Consider the following 16,646-nt stretch of genomic DNA (forward strand, 5'->3'; position numbering starts at 1 on the left):
CACAGGACAAACCATAACTTCTTTATCTGGAACTAACAGGAGGCAGGTAAAATATTAAAAAGAATAAACTCATGTAAACTGCCAGCATTGAAATTCTAAATGGTTGAGGGTTTTTTGCACTAAAGGTAAAGATTAAGTTCACATGAGATTGTTTCCACTTAAATCCCTGTTATTATTTTAAAGTAGTTTGCTGGCACCAAGACTGTAAATAGTTTACCCTGTGCAGTCTGGAGGGAAAAGGCAAAGTGAACTGTGAAAACCCAGCTGCAGCTCAGAGTGTGTGGCTCACAATTGGCAGATGGTAAATCCAACATTTTAGCTTGTTGGAAGAAGAGGAGTGGTGAGTAGTTCATTACCAAACTAAGGTACAATCTGGAAAAAAAACAAAACAAAACAGCCACAGCGCTGTGGCCATTTCAGGACAGCTCAGTGTGATTATGTTGTTCTCATTAAGATCAAATCTTTCTTTATAGCCTAATGAACACAGTGACAGTGAGAGTGAGTGGGGCCGAATGAGAAAGGACAGCTTGTTCCCTCCCTTCTCCGCTCCCCGCAACCCTGCACACCCCCTGGTCGATTTGATTGGCATAATGAGGTGAAGGCTAGTTGGCACAAAGCTGCTCAGGGGGGCAAATGGAGACATTATTATTTTGTGTGTGGCTGTATGTGTGTAAGAGGGTGGCTCGGCGATCCCCACCCAGGCCCCACTGGGCTATTAATTACCCTCTCTGTAACATGGCATCTGCTGAGACGGGGCGATAGAGCGAGCACTGCCAACATGGGCATAGTTGCTCTCTCTCTGTCTCCGTAGACCCCAGCTGCAGTCTCGCTTCTTGCTTATTGGATTCTATCTACATGTATGATTGATTCAGCACCTGAACTGTGCTTTTCACGACAAACAGGCTAAACACAGACACACACACACACACACACACACACACACACAGAGAAAGCAGAGAAAAGCACCCCAGCTGGCAAATATTTAACCAACCATGAGATACACTAAGATGCCCACTCTGTTCAAGTAGGTTAGACGTTTTCTGAGCAGCTGTTTGATTTACTGTTCTGGAAGAGAGAGAGGATAGTTTTCTTACTAAAAGACAATGCCGGAGTTTGTTAGTATGTGAATGTCTGGGCTGGTCCTTTTGCACCTCTTAAGGCTGCAGTTTTGAGTTGATGGGAGCATAGACAACAAAATCATCCACATATTTCTTAAAAGATGTGTTTCCTGCGTCAGTTCGATCTCCTGGTCGGCTCCGCCAGGCTCACAGGTCTGGGTTCACCTTTTCTCAGCTTTGACTAAGCTATGCTTACGCTACACTGCGAGATAGTAGTCCACCAACTTTTCCAAATGTTGGCCTTTAAGTATTGCAAAGTTGCCATTAAACTGTGACGTATATTTATGATATAAATTACTTATTTTTAAAGTCGCGTGACAGGCAACCTACACCCTCAATAAGCACCTTGTGAATCTGTGGTATATTTGCACAATTGTTCATTTCTGCAGTGTCCACAGGCAGTTTGGTGTGTTTTTCAAGAGCAATGGTAAGGCCACTACTATTTTGGTGGACTTCTTCCATTGCAAGTGAAGCCCTATAATCACTTTGTTTGTAGCTACCTCCAAGAGCACTGAGTTCATGCTCTCATTTTTTTTGAAGAAGAAGTAGTTCAGGGATTTTAGTGAACTGACGAGCAGTTGGTTGTGGACAATACTGACCAAATCAATGAGCAGGACTAATTTATGACAATGGTGGTTTAAATATACTGTTATATAAGTTTTGTTATTGTATCACCTGCCCCTAGTAGTTAGGGAAACACACAAACACACACACACACACACACTAGTTGTGCCATGAAGAACATTTAAAGGTCCTTATTAAAGGTCCTGTTTGTAAATTGCCCCCCCCAAGCACAGGCACAGGCACAAGCATCCGGTGAGTCACAGCATTAGCAGTCATATCGATTTCTTCCTTTATGCCTTCTCTAACCTGTTGTAAAGAAAAAGTAGCCCTCCCCACCACCACCACCCCCACCCCCACCCACCGCTGCCAAAACAACATACCACACCAGTCACTGCAGCAATCAACAGACTAATATACTGTTAAAATGATTACGTTATCAAATGTTACAACTTCAAGTAATTATCTCATTATGCAATGATGCCATTAAGCAACAATGCACTAGTAAATTTTTTTGGGTTCATCCAGCTCCTACTGGTTATTCAGTATTCTTAATAAAGACATAAACCCTGCTAAATCTGAAAGATAAATAAATGATTTTATTCAACTGACAGCTCTTGCTATGGTTTCAACCCTTTCCAAGGTACATTAGTGTCACATTTGAACAAGTTAGTATATTATCTGTCAGCCACTACATTATCAGTCGACTGTTGTGGTGTGTGTGATGTTTTCCTAGCCAGGGTCGGGGAAAGTCTGCTCTCGAGTGAAGGGAGTGACCCCGGCCTGACATCCAGACGCTACTATTTCAGTGTTCTAGCCCTCTGGCCAAAAAGCTGTCAGCACATATTTTATCCTTTTGCTCACACAGTATATTTTCCCTCTCTCCCTCTTTTCTTGTCGGAGCTCTTGTCTCATGGTCTTCCCTCCATCTGTGTACATAGGAGTGACATAGACCCAATACAAGGAGTTGATGGGTCCGTACAACCTCTTAAAATCATTTAAGTTCAGGGTTTTAAAACAATTTCATTTAATCCTGCTATTAAAGTTACCTGTGTCTTATTCTCTGACCCAAGTTTCCGCGCAGAATTTTTTTGTACTTGAGGAGAACTTCTATTCCTTCGCTAAACCGAGCAGGACATCATGCTCCTTACCATTTCAACCGCTGGTGCTCTTTTTCTTTTTTCGGTTTAACAACATTAGATGGCTGATTTTTTTACAGCTTTTGTTTTTAAATTGATCTTAAGTTTAGTGCCTGGCAGCATTAAAACCTCTTACGTTTGCCTTTTGGAATCTAATAATATACCTGGCGCATAAGTAACACTCAGTTTTATATTCTACTTTGTGAATTACACCAAAGTCACTAACAGGACTGCCACCAGGCAGCACGAAATGGCCCAATACAACTCAGCACTGGGGGGATAAAAAAAAAAAAAAAGAGGGGGGAAAAGCCACTCAGCGCTCTGTTATTAGCTATATTTCACACACACACACACACACACAAACCCAAACTCTCACATGACCCTCCGCTGTGCAGGCAAAGGCCCTGATTCAAGCCGACAGAAATTCTTGGCACAGACCGCCCAATCTATTCACTGGCTGCTCTTCAGCTGTCATACTCACTCGCTGAAGTTTCTCCTTTTAATAGGGTGCTGTGCCGAGATTAATGTACTAATATACAGTAAGCTGTGGAAGTCAAAGCCAATGTGTTTATCCATAGTTAACTACTCGTTCTAGGTCAGATAAGATGAGACTGAAAGGATGCTGCCGTGTGACAGCAGCGTAGAAGAGACATCAGGTATAAATAAGAACAGAGCAAGCTCTGCTTACATAACATGCAGCAATGATTCCCAAAGTCAGGTTTAGGAACCTCCAGGGAATATCAGGGGGCTGCCAGAAATAGGAGCAATTGTCATGCTTCATTATCTTTTGCTTCCTTTTGAGTTAGCGTACTGTGTAGTAAGTCATATTTAATACAGTTCTTTTCCCATAAGGGTATCACTTGATTTTATTTTATGAGGGGAACATTTGGGGAAAAGTATAGATCCCAGAATTAAGAGTGTAGGCACACGGAACTATGTAAGACTAGGGATATTTCTTAAAAACAAAGAAATTATTATGTCAATAATAAGTCTATAACTCCCCAACAGTTCAAAACGCCCCAGTAATTTAATATACAAGATATGAAACGGAGCAAAGCAGAAAATCCTCACCTGTTAATGTTTGGCATTTTTCTTTCAAATGACTCCGCTGATCATCAAAATGACCATCAGTTAATATTCTATTGATTTAGCTAATCAACTAATGGATAAGAAAAAAATATTGCAACGTATTTTAATTCAAAAACTATACCTAAACATGAACAATAATTTATATGCAATTCGAAATACAATAGAACAATTATCTAGTTTGAATTATTTTAGGGCCTGATACTTTCCACGCATTATGTAACACGGAGTAGGTTAAGAACATTTGTATAAAAAAACATGAATTTACAGCAACTGCAAATGAGGCATTTGTATTTTGTTTTCTCATTTTGCTCTCTACATATACTCCATAGATACTGTATGTACAGAAAGTATGAAATGTATAACTACATACGTAGTCTATACATAGTCTTTATAGGTGTAGACAACAACCTGCACATATAGGTGCTAGTACTCTATGGCCATCAAAAAGGAAACAAACACTGCTATTACAGGCACTATGATGTGTACAGGAACACAGAGTATCACACAGTCAGACACACACACACACACATTCTCTCTCTCTCTCTCTCTCTCTCTGAGATGAGAGCGACTTGTTTACTGCAACCCCGCAGAGCTCCGGCTGGGGATGTTTGAGACGCCCGTGGGTGCTGTGCAGCTCTTGGATGGCAGACGTGCGGTGAATGACAGTGCAGATGGCCTAGCGCCATCACTGCCACCTGAACCTCCCTGAGCTACCCCGCATGCACACACACACACACACACACACACACTCACAAGTTCACGAGGTCAAACACATAGAAAACAACCTGCCTGCGGCCATCTCAAGTGTGAAAATAAGCCCCGGCAATCTTACCTTTTTTTTCCCTTTAAAACACTTTTATTTTCCTCAGCATAGATACGGTTATTCTTGTTAATAATCGTATCTGTGTTATTTTACATGGAGAGACACATAAAACCCAAACACACACAGTTGCTCTTTCAGACACACAAAGACGCTGGCTTGCCACCATCTTTATTCCCAGAATGTGATCCGTTCAGTGTGTTACAAGGCGTACAGTAAATCAATCTCAGAGGCGTTGCATAATAGTTTGAGAGCTGTGTCCAAATACAAAAATAATCACCTCGTCAACTGGTCTGCTCTGGCTCGCGCTGGCTAGAAAAAAAAATAAAATCACAAGGTCCCGCTCCCGTTTCCATACAAACAAGAGTGTTTACATTGAGTAAGGTTATGTATCTGGGACTCTTCTGTCAATGAAATAATGACGATGTACCAGTATTTCCTGAGATAAGAAACATCTGGCCAACAGCAGTACTCACACAGTAGATTACTTAGATTATTAATCAGGTTTGTACTCTACACTTCATTTTGATAATGCACAAGTCTCCGGGTCTCTGCTCTCTGACTACAAGGATGTCAGAAAGTCAAAATTCTAATTTTGTGGATCTTTGTAATGTTATTTGGAATTTATTTTACAGTTTCTACAACAGTTTAAAGTATTAATCTGTCACTCTGTCATAAGCCTGTCCGTAGCCATGGAACCTTACGGGCAGAATAAAATAATGCAGAAGAAAAAAAAAAGAAATAGTACAGTATATGAGACTGTGATCAGTAAAGTTAGGCTGCGGATTCATATAAACCCATCTAGCTTCACACTGACCTGTCATGCTGACCTATAAAGAGAAATCAAACCATCTGTGAAAGTTAAGTTCCATTGTACCCTTCCTGTGGAAATGTACTTCTCCAAAGTAATATATTTTTTTGAACTCTCTAAGCTGTTATGTTAAGCCTTTTGGATTCTCCCTTTGCTACGAACTGCCGCAGCAAAGACAAAACTTCTCCGCAAGGTCACAGTTTGATCCAGTGTCATCTAATCTAATCTGAACTCTTCCTCTACTTGTGTACACCCCGCTACTCTCTGCATTTAACTGGTTTTTCTGTGATTGCTCTGGCATCATACAGGTTGTCGTTGTCAACGTTCTTGTTGGGAAATGCAGCTTTTATTGATGTAACAGGTGCTTAGCTCGGCTGTGGCAGTCAAAATAACACATCTCCTCCTCTGTTTGGCTTTCAGAATGGAAGCTAAAGTTAGACATCTTTGAGGTTTTTCTGCCACTTGATGGAAGGTGATGCCAATGCATAATGCATGAGCAGAGAGGGAAGACTTTGTCTGGCTGCTTTTTATAGACCACCAAGGCTCTTGTACTGCACACACACACACACACACACACATACAGAGACGCACACATGCCTGAGCCAACTGTCTCACTCGATGCGCTGTAACCTCTCACAGATCAAGAGAGCAGGAGCAGAGGAAAAACAGGAATCTAGCAAACTGGCAACATTGTCGAGATTAAAAAAAAAGAAAGAAAGAAACAACAAGACGAAACAGAAATGTTGTTGTGCTATTTTGAGACGGCAAGGGTCTTTTGATGCACAAACCAAAAGCGAAGCAGGGGGAAGAGGGAGCAGCAGGGCTTGTGTTTGTCTCGGAGATGGGCTTTAACAGAAATACTTTATACATGTGATCTTACACGCTCTCCCTCATCTTTGTTCCCACTGCTCCAACACTTCAGTGTCTTTAGGTCTAGTTAAAATGAGAAAAAAGAGTTGTCACACAAGGGGGGAGCTGGGGATGTCAAATAATTTGCAGGCAAGCAGAGCTCATACTTTCGGTTGCAGACTTTGCAAACCCCATTTGCTGCCCTCAAAAGTGTGGAGTTATTTTCTTCTCATCCCTCTAATCCTTATTTAACTGGGCTGGTTGACTAAGTGCACACTGTCATTTATAGTAATGGCCTGGGGGGGAAACTGCAGGGAGCTGCGCATACACACACTCACACCTGTGCGTTGCCCGGTACCACAACACACAGTGATGGGCCAGAGCCTCTGTGGTAACTAACTCCATTCATTTGCTGCATTGTTTTTCCAGTGTTTTTTTGGGTCAGGATAATCATTTAAAGAAAAAAGAAGTGACAGTGCTTTTAAAGAAACTAAAAAGAAAAAACTTTCAGGTCTCCCAGTTCTCAATAGGAGGACAAATCTGGGTTCATTGTGCTGTAACCAACATGTTTTACAAGTTGGTTGGATGATAACTAACTAAACACTTGCATGTGGATTCTTCCAGTGCAGCACCCTACTGTTGTGAACAGTTTTTGTTTTCTTTTTTCAGTTTGAAGTGAATCACAAGATTGAACGCTCTCATACAGAAACCACTCTCCTTGAACGATCTGCTCTCAAGTAGGCTGCTGAGAAGTTTGAATACAACGCCCTGAGTATTTGGAATTTCTGTGTCTTGCCAAGGGGTACCTTTAGCAGTCTTTGATAATCTTCACCGGTAAAAATTTTCTCCTGCCAGTCTGGGGATTTGAACTGCAACCTCTAGGTCATGTTCTCTCTTCATTGTCACCTCTTATTGAATAAAGGGACTTTGTCAGAGGGGGAAAGCACTTCACACTGAGTGGAACTGTAGGAGAGAGGTTGAAATGGCTTCCTGAGTAAGACTGAGGGTATTAGAGAATGAATCCTACCTTCTAAGCTTTGGGGGAATCCAGGTATCTAACTGGGATTAGGTTGAAATAGTTTCTTACTGCCCAGGAAGCACAATTAGAGGTTTCTTGGATTATTCCTCTTCTCTTACCTGAGAACCAAGGCTCTTCAAAACCGTATGTGCTTAGGTAGCAATCAAGCATGGGTGGTGATAATTAGTGGAAACAGCTGTGACACAGACGCTGTTACTTCTAACATTATTTCATTACAACTAAAACTGCGGTAAAGTTAACGTAAGGAAAGCCGAGAAGCCGACACTCGTAGCAATTTTGTTCCGATCCTGGAGGTTCATTCTTGACCTCACGAGCAGATTTCAGTGATATTTTAAGTAGATTCTTCTCATGTCAGATCAGTTTGTAAAAACTTTTTTTTTTTTTTCTTCCCCCATGCAGAGCAGGCAAAAAAGCTAAAAATCTGCATGGGCAAAATTATGAATATTACATTGAACATGTGAAAAAATGAGATTTAAATGCGAGTTTCAACACTTGTGCTGCGTCAGGCTTTTATAAAATAGGGAGCAGAGTTTGTAATCTATTAACGATGAAACTGATGACAAAATTTATTCTGCGATCCACTGTGCGAGGCAGGGTGAGCATCCCCGCCCAGTGGTCATTAATTAAGGCTTCAGTGGCAAAATAAGTTTTTAAAATCCCTCACTGAGGCGGCCCTACAACTTTTCCTTCTTCATATCACTGCGTTCCCGAGCGCTGCTACTTCTCCCACTTGCACACCAGATGACAGATATCAAGTGAGAATTGTGGCTTTTTCAGTTCTCTCATGTCTAAGTATAGTCACAAGAAACATTTATTTAACAGACACATATCTCAATGACAAAAAGCCATTATGGATAAATGAAGCCAGTGATTTGATGTCTTCCATGTCTGAAAGTGGTTTAGAGGCGTTAAGAACGAGCTGGTATTTTGAATTCTCAAATTCTCTGGTCGTAATTCTCAGCTTTAGGAAGACAGCTTTATCTTTTTAAACCATATTACTACATGCTTATATTAAATAATACAACACTTTCCTCATTCCGACTGCATTGTTCCAGCTCGACAGCGGCTAACTCGGGTCAGAGCGCATATTGGTTCTATTCATCCATCTCCATCTCATGTCTCATTCATCTTCTTCTTTAAAGCAAGTAGCGGGGAGCAGGGACACATGTTGGCAGCGACAGGTGACGGGATTTATTAGATACACAAAATGCTGCATATAGCAACTTTAAATCACACGTAACACCATTAGGAGTTAGTGCAATACATTAATTAGTACTGTAGGTTAGAGTTAGGACACCGCTTGTGGACTAACTCAGACATGACTGATTGGATTTTAATGAAACCTGTGGATATCATTAATCTAACTGCTTACGCCCGGCTGTCAAAGTTACCCTCATTATCAAAATTGCACTGATTGGATCAAGCAAAATGATGCATCATACCACCGTCAAAGGTTGGCACCATGATTGCAGGTGACATATACGTTTCTGATTGGCTGCGACGGGGACTGTGTCAATCTAGCAAGGATACATGTTTACTGCTGTTAATTTTTTCATTGTTTTTACCCCGAGAACATGATGTAGCTGTTTTCTCTCGAGACGCCCACAGGGCAAACTTGGGGGTGGCGGTGTCTGCAATATTAAAAATAACACAGTGAGGATGAAAGGCAGTGGCACTCTCCCTCCCCATCCTTCTGTCTCTCCTCTTTTTCCTCTCGCCCTGCTACTCATCTATGCTCAACACGAGTGCCTCAGCGTTCGCGTGTGTGGCTTGAATTTATATGAACGTCTCCCTGGCGGGGGACAACGGGGGCCAAGTCATTGATATGTGCAGGAGGACTCAGGATAAACAGCCCACGCCGACCGGTGTTACGCCAGCCTGCCTGATACATTTTGATTGAGCAAAGACAGAGGGGTGGAGTGGGGGTGGGAGAGCAAGGGAATTTAGGCTTAAAAGGAAGGATAAAATGACAGAAAGGGAGTTCTCCCGACTGCCACAAAATGGACCCATGTAAATGTTAAGAACCACACATGGTGCTTCACTAAACAAGATATTTGTGTCACTGTCTTTGACATGCCGTTATTTTTCTGTTTTCTTTTTGACCTCTAAACGGGGGCAGTTATTTAGTTAAACCCAAATATGATTTTGCTTTTATTTTCTTCCCGATGATCCTTTTTGTTTCACTGAACGCCACCATCACTATTCCCGTCACCCTCTTTCTTCTACCACCGTGTTTGTCTGTGTGACATGGTCAGTCTCCTAATGGACTGGAAATTAATGTTGAAAAAAGCCCCTTGTTCCTCCTCTCCATTTCTCTCTGTCAGTAAACCAAAATAAGAGGTGGCGGCAGCACGCTGCGCTGCTTATGGCCACATTAGGATCAGCCACCAAAGTGTCACTGAATCGCCTCGTGCATCATTTCGGCTTTGTTCACCATGACAGGGAGTTGTGTGTGCGTCAGTGGGGCTCTTACACCCTGTGCTTTTATCCTCAAATGGATGTACCATTGGTTGGGCTCTTACTTCTAGAGTGCATTATCCCACTTAATAATTTTTGAAACTCGAGTCTTTTTATTGACCTTTTTGTTTGTAGTGTAGTGCTTGACTCTGTTAGCTAATAATGTCAAGTTACATGCTCTCTTACTACCTTGCAATTTTGCCGGATAATTGTTGCCAGCTCCTACCTTTGTGCTTACGCTAGCTTCACGCTGATTTCACACACCCATTTACATTTTTCGAATAGCCCTTTCGAAATTTTAGCGATTAGTGATTTTGGAACACACATCAGATAGTGCCTCTGTGAAAATCGTTCCATCTCCTTGCCACATCATCACGGAGATGGTGGCACGTCCAGTAAGCTTTAAAATAATTCATTTAAAGTTCAATGTAAAGTTTCTAGTTTTGACCATTAATGAAAATACATTTTTCATGTTTGGTAGATGTTCAGGGAGTATTAATAGATTTTTGGCTGCTTGGGAACAGCAAAACAAGCTGAAAAAAAATTATAAGGTTATTAAAGCCAATGTTTTAGCAAACAGTTGCTTATTTTATTTCACACACAGGGAAATATTAGCGATCATTCCGAGTGGTTTTTCTAGCCACCTGACCTCAGTTTTGTTCCCAGCGAGTTGCTAACTTTGTCTGTCGTTTGGTGCTAGGCGGGTAGCGCACACTGGGTATATTCAAGCTTTTTCACTGAAAACAGCTTCCTTGTGACTGTTGTGGTTGATGAGAGCATAGTTTGCGGCTCAATAAACAAAAACAATTAGTTAAAAGAAGCTAAAAGGTTAAAAGTAGAGTTAAGGGAAACACACACACACACACACACACACAATCACGCACACACGCACACACACCTCTCATCATCTATTTCAGAAGCACAACATGAAAGCAAGCAGTTACAATGGGATTTGAGAGTGTGTGTGTGGAGAGGTCTATCCGAGCTAAATCACTGAGCCGAGACAATATTTTAGTATCCTTTTACATGTTATTAAACCTTGCTGAAGCTGAATTGCAGTATATTATTAGCTCTGCTTAGACACACAAACCATTTCAAAGCTTATAAAACATACCTAAAATCCTAACTGCTGATTCATTTTAATTTTTTTTCCTACGGTATACCAAAGGTGTGACTGCACCTTTGTCTGTCTTATAGTTAAGCGTGGTACATACACGGTGGTGTTGCTTACTCTCTGTCATCGGACCAGCGAATCACCTTCTAAACTGTTCATATCTAGTGTCTCCCTATTGGTCGGCCCAGGGTGCAAGTTAAACATACTTGATAGTCACATTTTTTTCAAAAATAAGGGTCACATTTTTAATCATCTCTTTACTTCCAAACCCAGAAGAATGGGAGGCACAGCTGCTCGTGCAAAAAACTGCCAGGTAGCCAGTCAATTTGGGCCGATCGAAACAATGTCAGCCCACTTACCTGTGTTCCGGCCCCGGAGGATCAACTGTGATCTGCCTCAAATGGGACTCCTAAAGCTACAGTTTATAAATCTGGCTAGTCTTTGTGGTTGCAGACCTAGTGAGTTGGGCTGAGAATGACCTCAGGTGGCAGCACTTGGACCACTGCGCTTAACTTGATTTCGGGTCATTATTCATCACAAGTCTGGTGTGAATCTGGAAACTAAGTTTGCCGGATGTAAGCCAGTGCTGGGTCAAGCCATTTTGGCTACCTGGGTTATGCCCCTCTTGAAATTGTTTTATTCACTGCAATACAAAATTGTACATTAGCTACTGATGCTAATAGTATCATAATTTGGCCCACTTTGGTCATTTAAAAAATGAATTTACATAAAAGTGAGAATAGAAGCTTCATACACCATGAGCTAAATATAGTTAAATGCCCAGGGCGTGATTAGTGTTTCATGTGGACATTATTTATCACAAGTCATCACAAAAGAGGCTAAAAGGGTTAAAAGTAGAGTTAGAGGAAGCTGCAGATTTAGATGATAATTCTCTGTGGGTTTGTCACAAAGAGTGAGCCCCTTTCACATTACACATAATCATCTGGTTCAGTGTTAATATAAAAATATTGATTAACACTGTTTTGAGAGGACAGAATGCAATTTGGAGAGAAATGAAAACACTTAAAAAAAAAAAAAAAGAACAGGGTCAATTTTTTTTGTGTGCTTTACGCTAAGCTAACAGCTAATGTGAGAGAGATGTCTCAGATGTGCCCACATGAGATGCTCACCGTTCCTCTGCCACTTAAGTCTAAACTCTATTCAGTGGCCCTCTTTCCCCCAATTATCAGTTCGTTTTCATCTCTTCCACAGAACTAATGAACGGACAGTCACACACACACACCACACCACACCACCACACGGCTTTTCCTCAATTTACCACCTCTTATCAATTGCCTCCCTTTATCTTTTAGTGTTTTCTTCTTTCCATCTTAACCCTCCATTCCTCTTTCTCCAAAGCTTTTATTTACGAACATCGTTTCAGGTTGTTTTATTGCTCCCCTCAGGACCAGAGGATGGAAGAAAAAATGGAAAAAATAAAAGATGAAAGGATAGATGAGGATAGAGAGCAACACTCAAGGCTGCTCAGGGAGAAATAGATTTTAGGCAAGCAATGAGAAATGGCCCTGCTTGGCTTTTCTTTATTGTCTAATAGTTTGGATGTGGTGATAAAAAAAAATGTTGATGTGAGCTGGAGAGGGCATCAACATGAGTTTCAAGCAGAGTCATTTGATTTAATGAGGTTTGGCAGTAGTTCCACTGGCTCTGTCAAAGCCCAATCATGTTGCATTGGATCAGTGGCTAACCTTATTTTGACTTTTTTCTCTGTCATATCATAGGTGGAAGGACAGGTGGGAAGCTTGAGTTTTTATTTCACGAAATTCAGCGCTAGTTATGATATATGTCCAGACAGGTCCGGCGGCAAAATGGGGAAAAGGAAATTCTGAATTGCATGAGGCAAGCTGTTACTGCTCAATAACACAGGCCTGTAATCGACTCGCATCTCAAACGCACACACATATGCACTCAGACAGCCCTCGGTTGTGCTGTTTTTTACGAGGAAGCACACCGCACAAGGTGATCAGCATATGTTTTGTTGACATAAATTTCAAATTTATTGCCGTTGTCAAAAGTGACTGTTGGACAAAGTCAATTATTAACTGAGTAAATGGCCTGAGAGAGTTTTATGTGAACTTCCTTAATGACTACAGTCAGTCTGTTTCAAATCACCCTCCTTCCATCCCTCACTCCCTTCGCTCCCACCCACCCACTACACACAAACACACACAATCACGCGCACACACCTCTCATCATATATTTCAGAAGCACAACATGAAAGCAAGCAGTTACAATGGGATTTGAGAGTGTGTGTGTGGAGAGGTCTATCCGAGCTAAATCACTGAGCCGAGACAATATTTTAGTATCCTTTTACATGTTATTAAACCTTGCTGAGGCTGAATTGCAGTATATTATTAGCTCTGCTTAGACACACAAAGCATTTCAAAGCTTATAAAACATACCTAAAATCCTAACTGCTGATTCATTTTAATTTTTTTTCCTACGGTATACCAAAGGTGTGACTGCACCTTTGTCTGTCTTATAGTTAAGCGTGGTACATACACGGTGGTGTTGCTTACTCTCTGTCATCGGACCAGCGAATCACCTTCTAAACCGTTCATATCTACTGTCTCCCTATTGGCCGGCCCAATCATCTCTTTACTTCAAAATCCAGAAGAATGGGAGGCACAGCTGCTCGTGCAAAAAACTGCCAGGTAGCCAGTCAATTTGGGCCGATCGAAACAATGTCAGCCCACTTACCTGTGTTCCGGCCCCGGAGGATCAACTGTGATCTGCCTCAAATGGGACTCCTGAAGCTACAGTTTATAAATCTGGCTAGTCTTTGTGGTTGCAGACCTAGTGAGTTGGGCTGAGAATGACCTCAGGTGGCAGCACTTGGACCACTGCGCTTAACTTGATTTCGGGTCGTTATTCATCACAAGTCTGGTGTGAATCTGGAAACTAAGTTTGCCGGATGTAAGCCAGTGCTGGGTCAAGCCATTTTGGCTACCTGGGTTATGCCGCTCTTGAAATTGTTTTATTCACTGCAATACAAATTGTACATTAGCTACTGATGCTAATAGTATCATAATTTGGCCCACTTTGGTCATTTAAAAAATGAATTTACATAAAAGTGAGAATAGAAGCTTCATACACCATGAGCTAAATATAGTTAAATGCCAATAGAAAGGGCGTCATTAGTGTTTCAGGTGGACAGACCTCTAAAAGTCTTAAACCTTCCTTTTAAAAGACAAAATTACTGGAACAGGAGCTGTTACCATTCGGTTGAACATCAAGTAATGTGCTGTTTCAGTGGGTAGTGCTAGCTATTGCAGTTAAACTTAACACACTCTCAGCTCGGGACATACACACCGCACTTTGCTCATCAACACTACATTTACGGTGAAAATACATGGCATTGCTTCCACCTCAAGTGGCCTTAATAAGTCCATCCATACCTTATCAGTGCTCTGTCTGGGGGGCACAATGGTCAGATTGAGGAGGGACACAAAAGGCCTTTGAAAGGCTTTGTGCTCTCTGTGTGTTGTGTTGTGGTTTACCACTTGCGTGTTTTCCCCTTATCAGAGTGTGTGAGTACATAACCTATGATCCTTAAAGGAAAAAAAAAAATCCTCTTCCATTCTTTTGTCCATTTTGTTGTTTGTTGTTGAGTTTGTCTCATTCATTTCGATAACTCGTCAAAGACAAAATTACATTAAGATATTTTGGATCTACCTAAAACAACACCGGTAAAGGTCAGACTTTGGGCCCTCAGAGGTAAAACGTGAGGGCATCATTCCAGTGCTGGTATTTTGCACCAATCATGAAGTAAGAATTTCAATGCAGAGGTGGCAGGGATTACAGTTAGTCTACTGGCAGTTGCCTTAATAGGCCAGAATGCTAAACATCTGTATGACATATTGCAGTCTTCTTCAATTGCTATTGATCTGTCCTACCATATGTGTAACCAACAGCAGCATGATCTCATTTTGATGCCGTATTGTTATGGCTGTATGCCTGCTTTTTATTGAACACAACAAATTCAGAAACCCTCTGGCAGTCTGGGAAAAAGTGGGAAGTGGAAATTTTTCATTAAAGTACATTACTTCATGATATAACGCGTGGTCTGTTCCATCACAGATGATATCTAACAGTGTAAGAGTATTGTTGCCTTTCTCAGCTATGTTATTCTTGTGTCTCTCCCTTTTTGGCTTTTTTCAAGTGTTCTTCTTTCCCTCTTGGGGGCCTTTGGCATTTATTGGGCCTTTAATTACTCACTACTAGCCAAAGGGGCCGTAATTCTGACTTTGGTCTCCAAGGTCTCTCCACAAATTCTAACCTCTATGATGATTATCATGACTTCTTCAACCCTGCTGCATTTTCCTACATTTCAGATTTTTGTTTTTGCCATCCTTCTTGTCAGGCTTCAAGGTTTTTAAGCAATTAATTGTCACTGAAGTCATACTAGACTTCACTGCTTAATAACTTCTGCAACCATTGCCATAGGACACGCTATAATGTGTCTCTGTCTGTCTCTGTATCATCCTCGCTCTGTCTCTCTCGCTACTCCTCTTGAGGCACAAAAGAGAGCTGTAAATCAATTTGCATTCGACATCTGACATCAATCAGTCAGTCAGTTTTGGGAGAGTGGCACCACCTCCTCCTCCGCGGCTTTGTTGAGAGACGCTAAGATGGATGGCTGTCATCTTGCCCAAGTTGTGCAGATCTCTTATCAAGGGCATTGTTTCCCCAAGAATGCACTCGGCTGATCACTCCGTGCCACCTGACTCGTCGACAGAGACTATGAAATCCGTCGGTTTGACGTCGTTTTGTCTGCCAGAAGCTTACACTCACTCGAGGGTAGAACATGGCACTTTTTCCATGCACATTTGGGGTATTTTTTTTTTCAGCTTTGCATTAAAGTGTAAAACATTACTTCAATCTAGAAACATTCTAATCAAACCAAAGCCTTATCAATTGCTTAAGGAATTATCAGTGTTTTTTTTTTTTCATCACCTTTCTTGGTCTTAATTTCTTAATTTAGCATTATCATCAAAAAGATGACGGTTTTTGAGCCTCATTATGCGTAAAAGAGACGGTTTTAGATCATTCCATTATACATGGATTATCGATTGTGTCAAATCAAAAACAGCACCAACTTGAAAAACAATCAGTACAATCAGGGGTGTGAGCACCTCGAGAGAGGTACACATAGGCAAGGTATTTGAAGTTCTTGGGAGGCTTAAGGCACTCTGGCACTTGTTTGGCAATTTGTGTCACCTTAATTGCTTTAGAGCACTTTCAGATATCTTTCACGAATAATATGCTTTATACTAAGCCATGGGGTCTTTGAGGACTTTGTAACAGAGAGAGTTGTGAGGATAAACTTTATGTTGTCAGATGTTTTTCAGTTACCTAACCTTCAAGGCCTTTACCACATAATCAAATATTGACCCTTAGTCTTGTCTGATCTTGTCCACTTAAACTATGTTACATCCTAATGACTTTCCATTTGTAAAAAGACAATTCATTGCAGATCTGATTTTGCTTCAAGCTACACATCACCTTATGGTTTAGAAAGCAGAAGTTAAAAAACTGGCCCATGAATGGTATATACACTAAATAGCTGCCCTGTGTGTTTGCCTGAATAAACCATTCTATTTCACTTTAAAGGATCTTATCCATCTGCAG

At 41.2% G+C, this 16,646-nt stretch overlaps 1 protein-coding gene across 5 annotated transcripts in view; it reads left to right on the top strand.

Annotated features, from left to right (window-relative positions):
* The window catches only part of zbtb16a (zinc finger and BTB domain containing 16a), a 144,024-nt gene that overhangs the window by 39,539 nt on the left and 87,839 nt on the right, over positions 1-16,646 (top strand). The gene's annotated exons all lie outside the window — the stretch shown is intronic.

This window comes from Xiphias gladius, chromosome 17 (assembly GCF_016859285.1).
Source record: "Xiphias gladius isolate SHS-SW01 ecotype Sanya breed wild chromosome 17, ASM1685928v1, whole genome shotgun sequence".
Lineage (NCBI taxonomy): Eukaryota > Metazoa > Chordata > Actinopteri > Istiophoriformes > Xiphiidae > Xiphias > Xiphias gladius.